The following is a 14,347-nucleotide window of genomic DNA, read 5'->3' as shown; positions in this document are numbered from 1 at the left end:
TGTATGTTTATCTTTTTAAAACTGCGTTCTTTTTAAAATTTATCATTAATATCTAAATTTTAAAAGTGGTCATATTGAACCCTTTAAAATTTCTATTCACCGCCTTTATATTTTTCTTGTAGTGATAAATGGTAAATACCAAAAACGATTGTAAATATTGTTTAAAGATAACAATAAAATGTTTTATGTAATTGCCTTTATAAATAGAAATAATCATTTTAATCATCCTCAATTTTATTTAAGTTAAAAATAATAAATTGTTCTGTAATATAGTTCCGATGGAGTTTGCGCCAATGACTTTCTGCGTGTAAAGCAGACGTGATAACCACTACACTACAGAACTCGTTGGAAACATTGTTCTAGATACAAAGGAGTGAATCACCTCACAGAGTTTTATTATTTTTCAAAATAAAAGCGGTTACTAGTTAATATTAATACCTTAAAATAAGCAAGTTAATATTATTTTTAGTAACATTTAAATCTTAACGTGTAAAAACTTCACTAAATACCTATATAATGGATTTTAACGAATATTATCTTAACGCTATTAACGCTTTTAAATGTTAGCTTTGATGAGTTTTTAAACCGTAACTTTCTGCATAAAGAGTAGACGTAATTATGTAAAAGTTTTAATTATTTTCATTTGTTTAAACTTTTAAAAGTTTAGTTCCGATGGGGGTTGAACCCATGACCTTCTGCGTGTTAGGCAGACGTGATAACCACTACACTACGGAACTCGATGTTCATTAAATTCGTAGAAGCAAACTGGTTAATAATATCACAACGTCTTTATCTCTATGCGTATAATTACGATTTGTCTGTATGTCTTTTGCATAATAAGGCGTATCAATATTTTATAGTTATTATCGCAAAAAAATTACATTTAACCGTCCACAAATTTGCATCAGTTGCATTTTAGTCAAAATTAAGCCGAAAGATCACGCAATTAAGATAACGTTCTATGCTACAAAAACTTTTAAAAATCACTCAAAACACGTGACTAGAAATAGATAACAACTTTAACGTAAACAACAAGATAGCTGATTTGTTATGGTATTTAATAACAGTATCTCAGTAGTGTCTACAATCATTTGTGTTAGAAACCTAACTAACTGGAGAATGATGAAGATTAACGTTATAATCACATTCAGTACACTTAACAAGGTATTTCAATTTTTTATGGACAAAATAAAAATACATAAAAATGTTAGATATTTTTTACCAAAAAATGGAGGACCCGGGCATCGATCCCGGTACCTCGCGCATGCTAAGCGCGCGCTCTACCATGTGAGCTAGACCCCCACGACAACACCGATCCACGATCCACGAATTCGATTCCTGACCTTTCTAATGTGACATAGACCGACTTTGTCACCAGATTTTGGATCTTAAAATTTAGAAATAATACGGCACTATACCAAGTATTTGCTTTGTTAGGTCGGCTTTTAAGGTTAATTACGGTCCTAATGTAATAATCTTTTTAAAGTTATATAAAACTGATATTGTAATAAGTTAAAATATATAAAAGTAATTCGTTTTATATATTATTTTATAAAAATTTAAATTTATTAAACAATTTATGAATAATTAATCTTTTATATATTTAAATAAATTAACAGATCTTTAGTCTGACTCTCTCCCTTGTGTTATCGAAGCTGAAGTATTTTAACTAAATCTAGCGTTTTTGTATTTCCTTTTCTTTCTAATGCCAAGAACAATAAAGTTGTGTAAACCGCCTAAATATTGATGTTAAAAGTAAAAACAAAATATGCCCCGACCCGGGATTGAACCAGGTACCTTCAGATCTTCAGTCTGACGCTCTCCCAACTGAGCTACCGAGGCTCCTGCAAAAAAACATTGTCTCGCCTTCTTAATTAATTCTTTTTTTTGGATAAAAAAAATTTCTTAAATCAATTTCTATCGACTAAGCCATGCGTTGTTTGTGTGGAAGGATATTAAACAAAAGAATGACCAGTACGGGGATCGAACCCGCGACATTCGCGTTATTAGCACGACGCTCTAACCAGCTGAGCTAACCGGCCAGATACTTTACAGCTTATTTACAAATTGTCAATAATTCGGAACGATTCCATTATTATGGACTAAAAGACAATTCCATCTGCTTTACAAGCAGAAGGCCATGAGTTTAAGTCTCGCTGAACTAATTTTATTGCCATAAATATAAACAGCAATTATTGTGAAGTTATATGCATTCTTTATTTTATAAAAAACTACAGCAAAATTTATTAATTTTAGACGTAAGACAATTTTTACCAATCATTTTTGGATAAACAGCAGTCTATATTTATTTTAGAGTATTAAAACGTTGCAGTTTGATCAACCAATGTACTTCTACAGACCTATTTTAACGTCTGCTCTACACAAATAAGGTTATAGGTTTAAAACTTATTAAACCTATTCTTTAGGTATATACCACACTGTATGTTTATCTTTTTAAAACTGCGTTCTTTTTAAAATTTATCATTAATATCTAAATTTTAAAAGTGGTCATATTGAACCCTTTAAAATTTCTATTCACCGCCTTTATATTTTTCTTGTAGTGATAAATGGTAAATACCAAAAACGATTGTAAATATTGTTTAAAGATAACAATAAAATGTTTTATGTAATTGCCTTTATAAATAGAAATAATCATTTTAATCATCCTCAATTTTATTTAAGTTAAAAATAATAAATTGTTCTGTAATATAGTTCCGATGGAGTTTGCGCCAATGACCTTCTGCGTGTAAAGCAGACGTGATAACCACTACACTACAGAACTCGTTGGAAACATTGTTCTAGATACAAAGGAGTGAATCACCTCACAGAGTTTTATTATTTTTCAAAATAAAAGCGGTTACTAGTTAATATTAATACCTTAAAATAAGCAAGTTAATATTATTTTTAGTAACATTTAAATCTTAACGTGTAAAAACTTCACTAAATACCTATATAATGGATTTTAACGAATATTATCTTAACGCTATTAACGCTTTTAAATGTTAGCTTTGATGAGTTTTTAAACCGTAACTTTCTGCATAAAGAGTAGACGTAATTATGTAAAAGTTTTAATTATTTTCATTTGTTTAAACTTTTAAAAGTTTAGTTCCGATGGGGCTTGAACCCATGACCTTCTGCGTGTTAGGCAGACGTGATAACCACTACACTACGGAACTCGATGTTCATTAAATTCGTAGAAGCAAACTGGTTAATAATATCACAACGTCTTTATCTCTATGCGTATAATTACGATTTGTCTGTATGTCTTTTGCATAATAAGGCGTATCAATATTTTATAGTTATTATCGCAAAAAAATTACATTTAACCGTCCACAAATTTGCATCAGTTGCATTTTAGTCAAAATTAAGCCGAAAGATCACGCAATTAAGATAACGTTCTATGCTACAAAAACTTTTAAAAATCACTCAAAACACGTGACTAGAAATAGATAACAACTTTAACGTAAACAACAAGATAGCTGATTTGTTATGGTATTTAATAACAGTATCTCAGTAGTGTCTACAATCATTTGTGTTAGAAACCTAACTAACTGGAGAATGATGAAGATTAACGTTATAATCACATTCAGTACACTTAACAAGGTATTTCAATTTTTTATGGACAAAATAAAAATACATAAAAATGTTAGATATTTTTTACCAAAAAATGGAGGACCCGGGCATCGATCCCGGTACCTCGCGCATGCTAAGCGCGCGCTCTACCATGTGAGCTAGACCCCCACGACAACACCGATCCACGATCCACGAATTCGATCCCTGACCTTTCTAATGTGACATAGACCGACCTTGTCACCAGATTTTGGATCTTAAAATTTAGAAATAATACGGCACTATACCAAGTATTTGCTTTGTTAAGTCGGTTTTTAAGGTTAATTACGGTCCTAATGTAATAATCTTTTTAAAGTTATATAAAACTGATATTGTAATAAGTTAAAATATATAAAAGTAATTCGTTTTATATATTATTTTATAAAAATTTTAATTTATTAAACAATTTATGAATAATTAATCTTTTATATATTTAAATAAATTAACAGATCTTTAGTCTGACTCTCTCCCTTGTGTTATCGAAGCTGAAGTATTTTAACTAAATCTAGCGTTTTTGTATTTTCTTTTCTTTCTAATGCCAAGGACAATAAAGTTGTGTAAACCGCCTAAATATTGATGTTAAAAGTAAAAACAAAATATGCCCCGACCCGGGATTGAACCAGGGACCTTCAGATCTTCAGTCTGACGCTCTCCCAACTGAGCTATCGAGGCTCCTGCAAAAATACCATGTCTCGCCTTCTTAATTAATTCTTTTTTTTGGATAAAAAAAATTTCTTAAATCAATTTCTATCGACTAAGCCATGCGTTGTTTGTGTGGAAGGATATTAAACAAAAGAATGACCAGTACGGGGATCGAACCCGCGACATTCGCGTTATTAGCACGACGCTCTAACCAGCTTAGCTAACCGGCCAGATTCTTTACAGCTTATTTACAAATTGTCAATAATTCGGAACGATTCCATTATTATGGACTAAAAGACAATTCCATCTGCTTTACAAGCAGAAGGCCATGAGTTTAAGTTTCGCTGAACTAATTTTATTGCCATAAATATAAACAGCAATTATTGTGAAGTTATATGCATTCTTTATTTTATAAAAAACTACAGCAAAATTTATTAATTTTAGACGTAAGACAATTTTTACCAATCATTTTTGGATAAACAGCAGTCTATATTTATTTTAGAGTATTAAAACGTTGCAGTTTGATCAACCAATGTACTTCTACAGACCTATTTTAACGTCTGCTCTACACAAATAAGGTTATAGGTTTAAAACTTATTAAACCTATTCTTTAGGTATATACCACACTGTATGTTTATCTTTTTAAAACTGCGTTCTTTTTAAAATTTATCATTAATATCTAAATTTTAAAAGTGGTCATATTGAACCCTTTAAAATTTCTATTCACCGCCTTTATATTTTTCTTGTAGTGATAAATGGTAAATACCAAAAACGATTGTAAATATTGTTTAAAGATAACAATAAAATGTTTTATGTAATTGCCTTTATAAATAGAAATAATCATTTTAATCATCCTCAATTTTATTTAAGTTAAAAATAATAAATTGTTCTGTAATATAGTTCCGATGGAGTTTGCGCCCATGACCTTCTGCGTGTAAAGCAGACGTGATAACCACTACACTACAGAACTCGTTGGAAACATTGTTCTAGATACAAAGGAGTGAATCACCTCACAGAGTTTTATTATTTTTCAAAATAAAAGCGGTTACTAGTTAATATTAATACCTTAAAATAAGCAAGTTAATATTATTTTTAGTACCATTTAAATCTTAACGTGTAAAAACTTCACTAAATACCTATATAATGGATTTTAACGAATATTATCTTAACGCTATTAACGCTTTTAGATGTTAGCTTTGATGAGTTTTTAAACCGTAACTTTCTGCATAAAGAGTAGACGTAATTATGTAAAAGTTTTAATTATTTTCATTTGTTTAAACTTTTTAAAGTTTAGTTCCGATGGGGCTTGAACCCATGACCTTCTGCGTGTTAGGCAGACGTGATAACCACTACACTACGGAACTCGATGTTCATTAAATTCGTAGAAGCAAACTGGTTAATAATATCACAACGTCTTTATCTCTATGCGTATAATTACGATTTGTCTGTATGTCTTTTGTATAATAAGGCGTATCAATATTTTATAGTTATTATCGCAAAAAAATTACATTTAACTGTCCACAAATTTGCATCAGTTGCATTTTAGTCAAAATTAAGCCGAAAGATCACGCAATTAAGATAACGTTCTATGCTACAAAAACTTTTAAAAATCACTCAAAACACGTGACTAGAAATAGATAACAACTTTAACGTAAACAACAAGATAGCTGATTTGTTATGGTATTTAATAACAGTATCTCAGTAGTGTCTACAATCATTTGTGTTAGAAACCTAACTAACTGGAGAATGATGAAGATTAACGTTATAATCACATTCAGTACACTTAACAAGGTATTTCAATTTTTTATGGACAAAATAAAAATACATAAAAATGTTAGATATTTTTTACCAAAAAATGGAGGACCCGGGCATCGATCCCAGTACCTCGCGCATGCTAAGCGCGCGCTCTACCATGTGAGCTAGACCCCCACGACAACACCGATCCACGATCCACGAATTCGATCCCTGACCTTTCTAATGTGACATAGACCGACCTTGTCACCAGATTTTGGATCTTAAAATTTAGAAATAATACGGCACTATACCAAGTATTTGCTTTGTTAGGTCGGCTTTTAAGGTTAATTACGGTCCTAATGTAATAATCTTTTTAAAGTTATATAAAACTGATATTGTAATAAATTAAAATATATAAAAGTAATTCGTTTTATATATTATTTTATAAAAATTTTAATTTATTAAACAATTTATGAATAATTAATCTTTAATATATTTAAATAAATTAACAGATCTTTTTCAGATCTTTAGTCTGACTCTCTCCCTTGTGTTATCGAAGCTGAAGTATTTTAACTAAATCTAGCGTTTTTGTATTTCCTTTTCTTTCTAATGCCAAGGACAATAAAGTTGTGTAAACCGCCTAAATATTGATGTTAAAAGTAAAAACGAAATATGCCCCGACCCGGGATTGAACCAGGGACCTTCAGATCTTTAGTCTGACGCTCTCCCAACTGAGCTATCGAGGCTCCTGCAAAAATACATTGTATCGCCTTCTTAATTAATTCTCTTTTTAGATAAAAAAAATTTCTTAAATCAATTTCTATCGACTAAGCCATGCGTTGTTTGTGTGGAAGGATATTAAACAAAAGAATGGCCAGTACGGGGATCGAACCCGCGACATTCGCGTTATTAGCACGACGCTCTAACCAGCTGAGCTAACGGCCAGATACTTTACAGCTCATTTACAAATTGTCAATAATTCGGAACGATTCCATTATTATGGACTAAAAGACAATTCCATCTGCTTTACAAGCAGAAGGCCATGAGTTTAAGTCTCGCTGAACTAATTTTATTGCCATAAATATAAACAGCAATTGTTGTGTAGTTATATGCATTCTTTATTTTATAAAAAACTACAGCAAAATTTATTAATTTTAGACGTAAGACAATTTTTACCAATCATTTTTGAATAAACAGCAGTCTATATTTATTTTAGAGTATTAAAACGTTGCAGTTTGATCAACCAATGTACTTCTACAGACCTATTTTAACGTCTGCTCTACACAAATAAGGTTATAGGTTTAAAACTTATTAAACCTATTCTTTAGGTATATACCACACTGTATGTTTATCTTTTTAAAACTGCGTTCTTTTTAAAATTTATCATTAATATCTAAATTTTAAAAGTGGTCATATTGAACCCTTTAAAATTTCTATTCACCGCCTTTATATTTTTCTTGTAGTGATAAATGGTAAATACCAAAAACGATTGTAAATATTGTTTAAAGATAACAATAAAATGTTTTATGTAATTGCCTTTATAAATAGAAATAATCATTTTAATCATCCTCAATTTTATTTAAGTTAAAAATAATAAATTGTTCTGTAATATAGTTCCGATGGAGTTTGCGCCCATGACCTTCTGCGTGTAAAGCAGACGTGATAACCACTACACTACAGAACTCGTTGGAAACATTGTTCTAGATACAAAGGAGTGAATCACCTCACAGAGTTTTATTATTTTTCAAAATAAAAGCGGTTACTAGTTAATATTAATACCTTAAAATAAGCAAGTTAATATTATTTTTAGTACCATTTAAATCTTAACGTGTAAAAACTTCACTAAATACCTATATAATGGATTTTAACGAATATTATCTTAACGCTATTAACGCTTTTAGATGTTAGCTTTGATGAGTTTTTAAACCGTAACTTTCTGCATAAAGAGTAGACGTAATTATGTAAAAGTTTTAATTATTTTCATTTGTTTAAACTTTTTAAAGTTTAGTTCCGATGGGGCTTGAACCCATGACCTTCTGCGTGTTAGGCAGACGTGATAACCACTACACTACGGAACTCGATGTTCATTAAATTCGTAGAAGCAAACTGGTTAATAATATCACAACGTCTTTATCTCTATGCGTATAATTACGATTTGTCTGTATGTCTTTTGTATAATAAGGCGTATCAATATTTTATAGTTATTATCGCAAAAAAATTACATTTAACTGTCCACAAATTTGCATCAGTTGCATTTTAGTCAAAATTAAGCCGAAAGATCACGCAATTAAGATAACGTTCTATGCTACAAAAACTTTTAAAAATCACTCAAAACACGTGACTAGAAATAGATAACAACTTTAACGTAAACAACAAGATAGCTGATTTGTTATGGTATTTAATAACAGTATCTCAGTAGTGTCTACAATCATTTGTGTTAGAAACCTAACTAACTGGAGAATGATGAAGATTAACGTTATAATCACATTCAGTACACTTAACAAGGTATTTCAATTTTTTATGGACAAAATAAAAATACATAAAAATGTTAGATATTTTTTACCAAAAAATGGAGGACCCGGGCATCGATCCCGGTACCTCGCGCATGCTAAGCGCGCGCTCTACCATGTGAGCTAGACCCCCACGACAACACCGATCCACGATCCACGAATTCGATCCCTGACCTTTCTAATGTGACATAGACCGACCTTGTCACCAGATTTTGGATCTTAAAATTTAGAAATAATACGGCACTATACCAAGTATTTGCTTTGTTAGGTCGGCTTTTAAGGTTAATTACGGTCCTAATGTAATAATCTTTTTAAAGTTATATAAAACTGATATTGTAATAAATTAAAATATATAAAAGTAATTCGTTTTATATATTATTTTATAAAAATTTTAATTTATTAAACAATTTATGAATAATTAATCTTTAATATATTTAAATAAATTAACAGATCTTTTTCAGATCTTTAGTCTGACTCTCTCCCTTGTGTTATCGAAGCTGAAGTATTTTAACTAAATCTAGCGTTTTTGTATTTCCTTTTCTTTCTAATGCCAAGGACAATAAAGTTGTGTAAACCGCCTAAATATTGATGTTAAAAGTAAAAACGAAATATGCCCCGACCCGGGATTGAACCAGGGACCTTCAGATCTTTAGTCTGACGCTCTCCCAACTGAGCTATCGAGGCTCCTGCAAAAATACATTGTATCGCCTTCTTAATTAATTCTCTTTTTAGATAAAAAAAATTTCTTAAATCAATTTCTATCGACTAAGCCATGCGTTGTTTGTGTGGAAGGATATTAAACAAAAGAATGGCCAGTACGGGGATCGAACCCGCGACATTCGCGTTATTAGCACGACGCTCTAACCAGCTGAGCTAACGGCCAGATACTTTACAGCTCATTTACAAATTGTCAATAATTCGGAACGATTCCATTATTATGGACTAAAAGACAATTCCATCTGCTTTACAAGCAGAAGGCCATGAGTTTAAGTCTCGCTGAACTAATTTTATTGCCATAAATATAAACAGCAATTGTTGTGTAGTTATATGCATTCTTTATTTTATAAAAAACTACAGCAAAATTTATTAATTTTAGACGTAAGACAATTTTTACCAATCATTTTTGAATAAACAGCAGTCTATATTTATTTTAGAGTATTAAAACGTTGCAGTTTGATCAACCAATGTACTTCTACAGACCTATTTTAACGTCTGCTCTACACAAATAAGTTATAGGTTTAAAACTTATTAAACCTATTCTTTAGGTATATACCACACTGTATGTTTATCTTTTTAAAACTGCGTTCTTTTTAAAATTTATCATTAATATCTAAATTTTAAAAGTGGTCATATTGAACCCTTTTAAATTTCTATTTACCGCCTTTATATTTTTCTTGTAGTGATAAATGGTAAATACCAAAAACGATTGTAAATATTGTTTAAAGATAACAATAAAATGTTTTATGTAATTGCCTTTATAAATAGAAATAATCATTTTAATCATCCTCAATGTTATTTAAGTTAAAAATATTAAATTGTTCTGTAATATAGTTCCGATGGGGTTTGCGCCCATGACCTTCTGCGTGTAAAGCAGACGTGATAACCACTACACTACAGAACTCGTTGGAAACATTGTTCTAGATACAAAGGAGTGAATCACCTCACAGAGTTTTATTATTTTTCAAAATAAAAGCGGTTACTAGTTAATATTAATACCTTAAAATAAGCAAGTTAATATTATTTTTAGTAACATTTAAATCTTAACTTGTAAAAACTTCACTAAATACCTATATAATGGATTTTAACGATTATTATGTTAACGCTATTAACGCTTTTAAATGTTAGCTTTGACGAGTTTTTAAACCGTAACTTTCTGCATAAAGAGTAGACGTAATTATGTAAAAGTTTTAATTATTTTCATTTGTTTAAACTTTTAAAAGTTTAGTTCCGATAAGGCTTGAACCCATGACCTTCTGCGTGTTAGGCAGACGTGATAACCACTACACTACGGAACTCGATGTTCATTAAATTCGTAGAAGCAAACTGGTTAATAATATCACAACGTCTTTATCTCTATGCGTATAATTACGATTTGTCTGTATGTCTTTTGTATAATAAGGCGTATCAATATTTTATAGTTATTATCGCAAAAAAATTACATTTAATTGTCCACAAATTTGCATCAGTTGCATTTTAGTCAAAATTAAGCCGAAAGATCACGCAATTAAGATAACGTTCTATGCTACAAAAACTTTTAAAAATCACTCAAAACACGTGACTAGAAATAGATAACAACTTTAACGTAAACAACAAGATAGCTGATTTGTTATGGTATTTAATAACAGTATCTCAGTAGTGTCTACAATCATTTGTGTTAGAAACCTAACTAACTGGAGAATGATGAAGATTAACGTTATAATCACATTCAGTACACTTAACAAGGTATTTAAATTTTTTATGGACAAAATAAAAATACATAAAAATGTTAGATATTTTTTACCAAAAAATGGAGGACCCGGGCATCGATCCCGGTACCTCGCGCATGCTAAGCGCGCGCTCTACCATGTGAGCTAGACCCCCACGACAACACCGACCCACGATCCACAAATTCGATCCCCGACCTTTCTAATGTGACATAGACCGACCTTGTCACCAGATTTTGGATCTTAAAATTTAGAAATAATACGGGACTATACCAAGTATTTGCTTTGTTAGGTCGGTTTTTAAGGTTAATTACAGTCCTAATGTAATAATCTTTTTAAAGTTATATAACACTGATATTGTAATAAATTAAAATATATAAAAGTAATTCGTTTTATATATTATTTTATAAAAATTTAAATTTATTAAACAATTTATGAATAATTAATCTTTTATATATTTAAATAAATTAACAGATCTTTTTCAGATCTTTAGTCTGACTTTCTCCCTTGTGTTATCGAAGCTGAAGTTTTTTAACTAAATCTAGCGTTTTTGTATTTCCTTTTCTTTCAAATGCCAAGGACAATAAAGTTGTATAAACCGCCTAAATATTGATGTTAAAAGTAAAAACAAAACATGACCCGACCCGGGATTGAACCAGGGACCTTCAGATCTTCAGTCTGACGCTCTCCCAACTGAGCTATCGAGGCTCCTGTAAAAATACATTGTATCGCCTTCTTAATTAATTCTCTTTTTAGATAAAAAAAATTTCTTAAATCAATTTCTATCGACTAAGCCATGCGTTGTTTGTGTGGAAGGATATTAAACAAAAGAATGGCCAGTACGGGGATCGAAACCGCGACATTCGCGTTATTAGCACGACGCTCTAATCAGCTGAGCTAACGGCCAGATACTTTACAGCTCATTTACAAATTGTCAATAATTCGGAACGATTCCATTATTATGGACTAAAAGACAATTCCATCTGCTTTACAAGCAGAAGGCCATGAGTTTAAGTCTCGCTGAACTAATTTTATTGCCATAAATATAAACAGCAATTGTTGTGTAGTTATATGCATTCTTTATTTTATAAAAAACTACAGCAAAATTTATTAATTTTAGACGTAAGACAATTTTTACCAATCATTTTTGAATAAACAGCAGTCTATATTTATTTTAGAGTATTAAAACGTTGCAGTTTGATCAACCAATGTACTTCTACAGACCTATTTTAACGTCTGCTCTACACAAATAAGGTTATAGGTTTAAAACTTATTAAACCTATTCTTTAGGTATATACCACACTGTATGTTTATCTTTTTAAAACTGCGTTCTTTTTAAAATTTATCATTAATATCTAAATTTTAAAAGTGGTCATATTGAACCCTTTTAAATTTCTATTCACCGCCTTTACATTTTTCTTGTAGTGATAAATGGTAAATACCAAAAACGATTGTAAATATTGTTTAAATATAACAATAAAATGTTTTATGTAATTGCCTTTATAAATAGAAATAATCATTTTAATCAACCTCAATTTTATTTAAGTTAAAAATATTAAATTGTTCTGTAATATAGATCCGATGGGGTTTGCGCCCATGACCTTCTGCGTTTAAAGCAGACGTGATAACCACTACACTACAGAACTCGTTGGAAACATTGTTCTAGATACAAAGGAGTGAATCACCTCACAGAGTTTTATTATTTTTCAAAATAAAAGCGGTTACTAGTTAATATTAATACCTTAAAATAAGCAAGTTAATATTATTTTTAGTAACATTTAAATCTTAACGTGTAAAAACTTCACTAAATACCTATATAATGGATTTTAACGAATATTATCTTAACGCTATTAACGCTTTTAAATGTTAGCTTTGATGAGTTTTTAAACCGTAACTTTCTGCATAAAGAGTAGACGTAATTATGTAAAAGTTTTAATTATTTTCATTTGTTTAAACTTTTAAAAGTTTAGTTCCGATGGGGCTTGAACCCATGACCTTCTGCGTGTTAGGCAGACGTGATAACCACTACACTACGGAACTCGATGTTCATTAAATTCGTAGAAGCAAACTGGTTAATAATATCACAACGTCTTTATCTCTATGCGTATAATTACGATTTGTCTGTATGTCTTTTGTATAATAAGGCGTATCAATATTTTATAGTTATTATCGCAAAAAAATTACATTTAACTGTCCACAAATTTGCATCAGTTGCATTTTAGTCAAAATTAAGCCGAAAGATCACGCAATTAAGATAACGTTCTATGCTACAAAAACTTTTAAAAATCACTCAAAACACGTGACTAGAAATAGATAACAACTTTAACGTAAACAACAAGATAGCTGATTTGTTATGGTATTTAATAACAGTATCTCAGTAGTGTCTACAATCATTTGTGTTAGAAACCTAACTAACTGGAGAATGATGAAGATTAACGTTATAATCACATTCAGTACACTTAACAAGATATTTCAATTTTTTATAGACAAAATAAAAATACATAAAAATGTTAGATATTTTTTACCAAAAAATGGAGGACCCGGGCATCGATCCCGGTACCTCGCGCATGCTAAGCGCGCGCTCTACCATGTGAGCTAGACCCCCACGACAACACCGATCCACGATCCACGAATTCGATCCCCGACCTTTCTAATGTGACATAGACCGACCTTGTCACCAGATTTTGGATCTTAAAATTTAGAAATAATACGGCACTATACCAAGTATTTGCTTTGTTAGGTCGGCTTTTAAGGTTAATTACAGTCCTAATGTAATAATCTTTTTAAAGTTATATAACACTGATATTGTAATAAATTAAAATATATAAAAGTAATTCGTTTTATATATTATTTTATAAAAATTTAAATTTATTAAACAATTTATGAATAATTAATCTTTTATATATTTAAATAAATTAACAGATCTTTTTCAGATCTTTAGTCTGACTTTCTCCCTTGTGTTATCGAAGCTGAAGTTTTTTAACTAAATCTAGCGTTTTTGTATTTCCTTTTCTTTCTAATGCCAAGGAAAATAAAGTTGTGTAGACCACCTAAATATTGATGTTAAAAGTAAAAACAAAACATGCCCCGACCCGGGATTGAACCAGGGACCTTCAGATCTTCAGTCTGACGCTCTCCCAACTGAGCTATCGAGGCTATTGTAGAAATACATTGTCTCGCCTTCTTAATTAATTCTCTTTTTGGATAAAAAAAAATTTCTTAAATCAATTTCTATCGACTAAGCCATGCGTTGTTTGTGTGGAAGGATATTAAACAAAAGAATGGCCAGTACGGGGATAGAACCCGTGACATTCGCGTTATTAGCACGACGCTCTAACCAGCTGAGCTAACCGGCCAGATACTTTATAGCTGATTTACAAATTGTCAATAATTCGAAACGATTCCATTATTATGGACTAAAAGACAATT

General features: G+C 30.7%; 15 non-coding genes across 15 annotated transcripts; all 15 read right to left on the bottom strand.

The window, feature by feature from the left end:
- Positions 1-664: 664 nt before the first annotated feature.
- On the bottom strand, positions 665-737 carry Trnav-aac (transfer RNA valine (anticodon AAC)). Its single transcript has one exon. It is a non-coding gene; the product is annotated as a tRNA-Val (tRNA).
- A 1,032-nt stretch (positions 738-1,769) lies between these two features.
- Positions 1,770-1,842, bottom strand: Trnaf-gaa (transfer RNA phenylalanine (anticodon GAA)). The gene has a single exon. It is a non-coding gene; the product is annotated as a tRNA-Phe (tRNA).
- Positions 1,843-1,968: 126 nt separating this feature from the next.
- Trnai-aau (transfer RNA isoleucine (anticodon AAU)) lies at positions 1,969-2,042 on the bottom strand. Its single transcript has one exon. It is a non-coding gene; the product is annotated as a tRNA-Ile (tRNA).
- Positions 2,043-3,103: 1,061 nt separating this feature from the next.
- On the bottom strand, positions 3,104-3,176 carry Trnav-aac (transfer RNA valine (anticodon AAC)). Its single transcript has one exon. It is a non-coding gene; the product is annotated as a tRNA-Val (tRNA).
- Positions 3,177-4,208: 1,032 nt separating this feature from the next.
- On the bottom strand, positions 4,209-4,281 carry Trnaf-gaa (transfer RNA phenylalanine (anticodon GAA)). Its single transcript has one exon. It is a non-coding gene; the product is annotated as a tRNA-Phe (tRNA).
- A 1,261-nt stretch (positions 4,282-5,542) lies between these two features.
- Positions 5,543-5,615, bottom strand: Trnav-aac (transfer RNA valine (anticodon AAC)). The gene has a single exon. It is a non-coding gene; the product is annotated as a tRNA-Val (tRNA).
- Positions 5,616-6,658: 1,043 nt separating this feature from the next.
- Positions 6,659-6,731, bottom strand: Trnaf-aaa (transfer RNA phenylalanine (anticodon AAA)). The gene has a single exon. It is a non-coding gene; the product is annotated as a tRNA-Phe (tRNA).
- A 1,259-nt stretch (positions 6,732-7,990) lies between these two features.
- Trnav-aac (transfer RNA valine (anticodon AAC)) lies at positions 7,991-8,063 on the bottom strand. Its single transcript has one exon. It is a non-coding gene; the product is annotated as a tRNA-Val (tRNA).
- Positions 8,064-9,106: 1,043 nt separating this feature from the next.
- Positions 9,107-9,179, bottom strand: Trnaf-aaa (transfer RNA phenylalanine (anticodon AAA)). Its single transcript has one exon. It is a non-coding gene; the product is annotated as a tRNA-Phe (tRNA).
- An 864-nt stretch (positions 9,180-10,043) lies between these two features.
- Trnav-uac (transfer RNA valine (anticodon UAC)) lies at positions 10,044-10,116 on the bottom strand. Its single transcript has one exon. It is a non-coding gene; the product is annotated as a tRNA-Val (tRNA).
- Positions 10,117-10,437: 321 nt separating this feature from the next.
- Trnav-aac (transfer RNA valine (anticodon AAC)) lies at positions 10,438-10,510 on the bottom strand. Its single transcript has one exon. It is a non-coding gene; the product is annotated as a tRNA-Val (tRNA).
- A 1,043-nt stretch (positions 10,511-11,553) lies between these two features.
- Trnaf-gaa (transfer RNA phenylalanine (anticodon GAA)) lies at positions 11,554-11,626 on the bottom strand. The gene has a single exon. It is a non-coding gene; the product is annotated as a tRNA-Phe (tRNA).
- Positions 11,627-12,885: 1,259 nt separating this feature from the next.
- On the bottom strand, positions 12,886-12,958 carry Trnav-aac (transfer RNA valine (anticodon AAC)). The gene has a single exon. It is a non-coding gene; the product is annotated as a tRNA-Val (tRNA).
- Positions 12,959-14,001: 1,043 nt separating this feature from the next.
- On the bottom strand, positions 14,002-14,074 carry Trnaf-gaa (transfer RNA phenylalanine (anticodon GAA)). Its single transcript has one exon. It is a non-coding gene; the product is annotated as a tRNA-Phe (tRNA).
- Positions 14,075-14,200: 126 nt separating this feature from the next.
- Trnai-aau (transfer RNA isoleucine (anticodon AAU)) lies at positions 14,201-14,274 on the bottom strand. The gene has a single exon. It is a non-coding gene; the product is annotated as a tRNA-Ile (tRNA).
- Positions 14,275-14,347: the final 73 nt, after the last annotated feature.

The sequence above is a fragment of the Corella eumyota genome, chromosome 5 (genome assembly GCF_963082875.1).
Source record: "Corella eumyota chromosome 5, kaCorEumy4.1, whole genome shotgun sequence".
NCBI lineage: Eukaryota > Metazoa > Chordata > Ascidiacea > Phlebobranchia > Corellidae > Corella > Corella eumyota.
The sequence above is the reverse complement of the archived record's forward strand: the minus strand, read 5'-3'. Positions and strand labels throughout refer to the sequence as shown.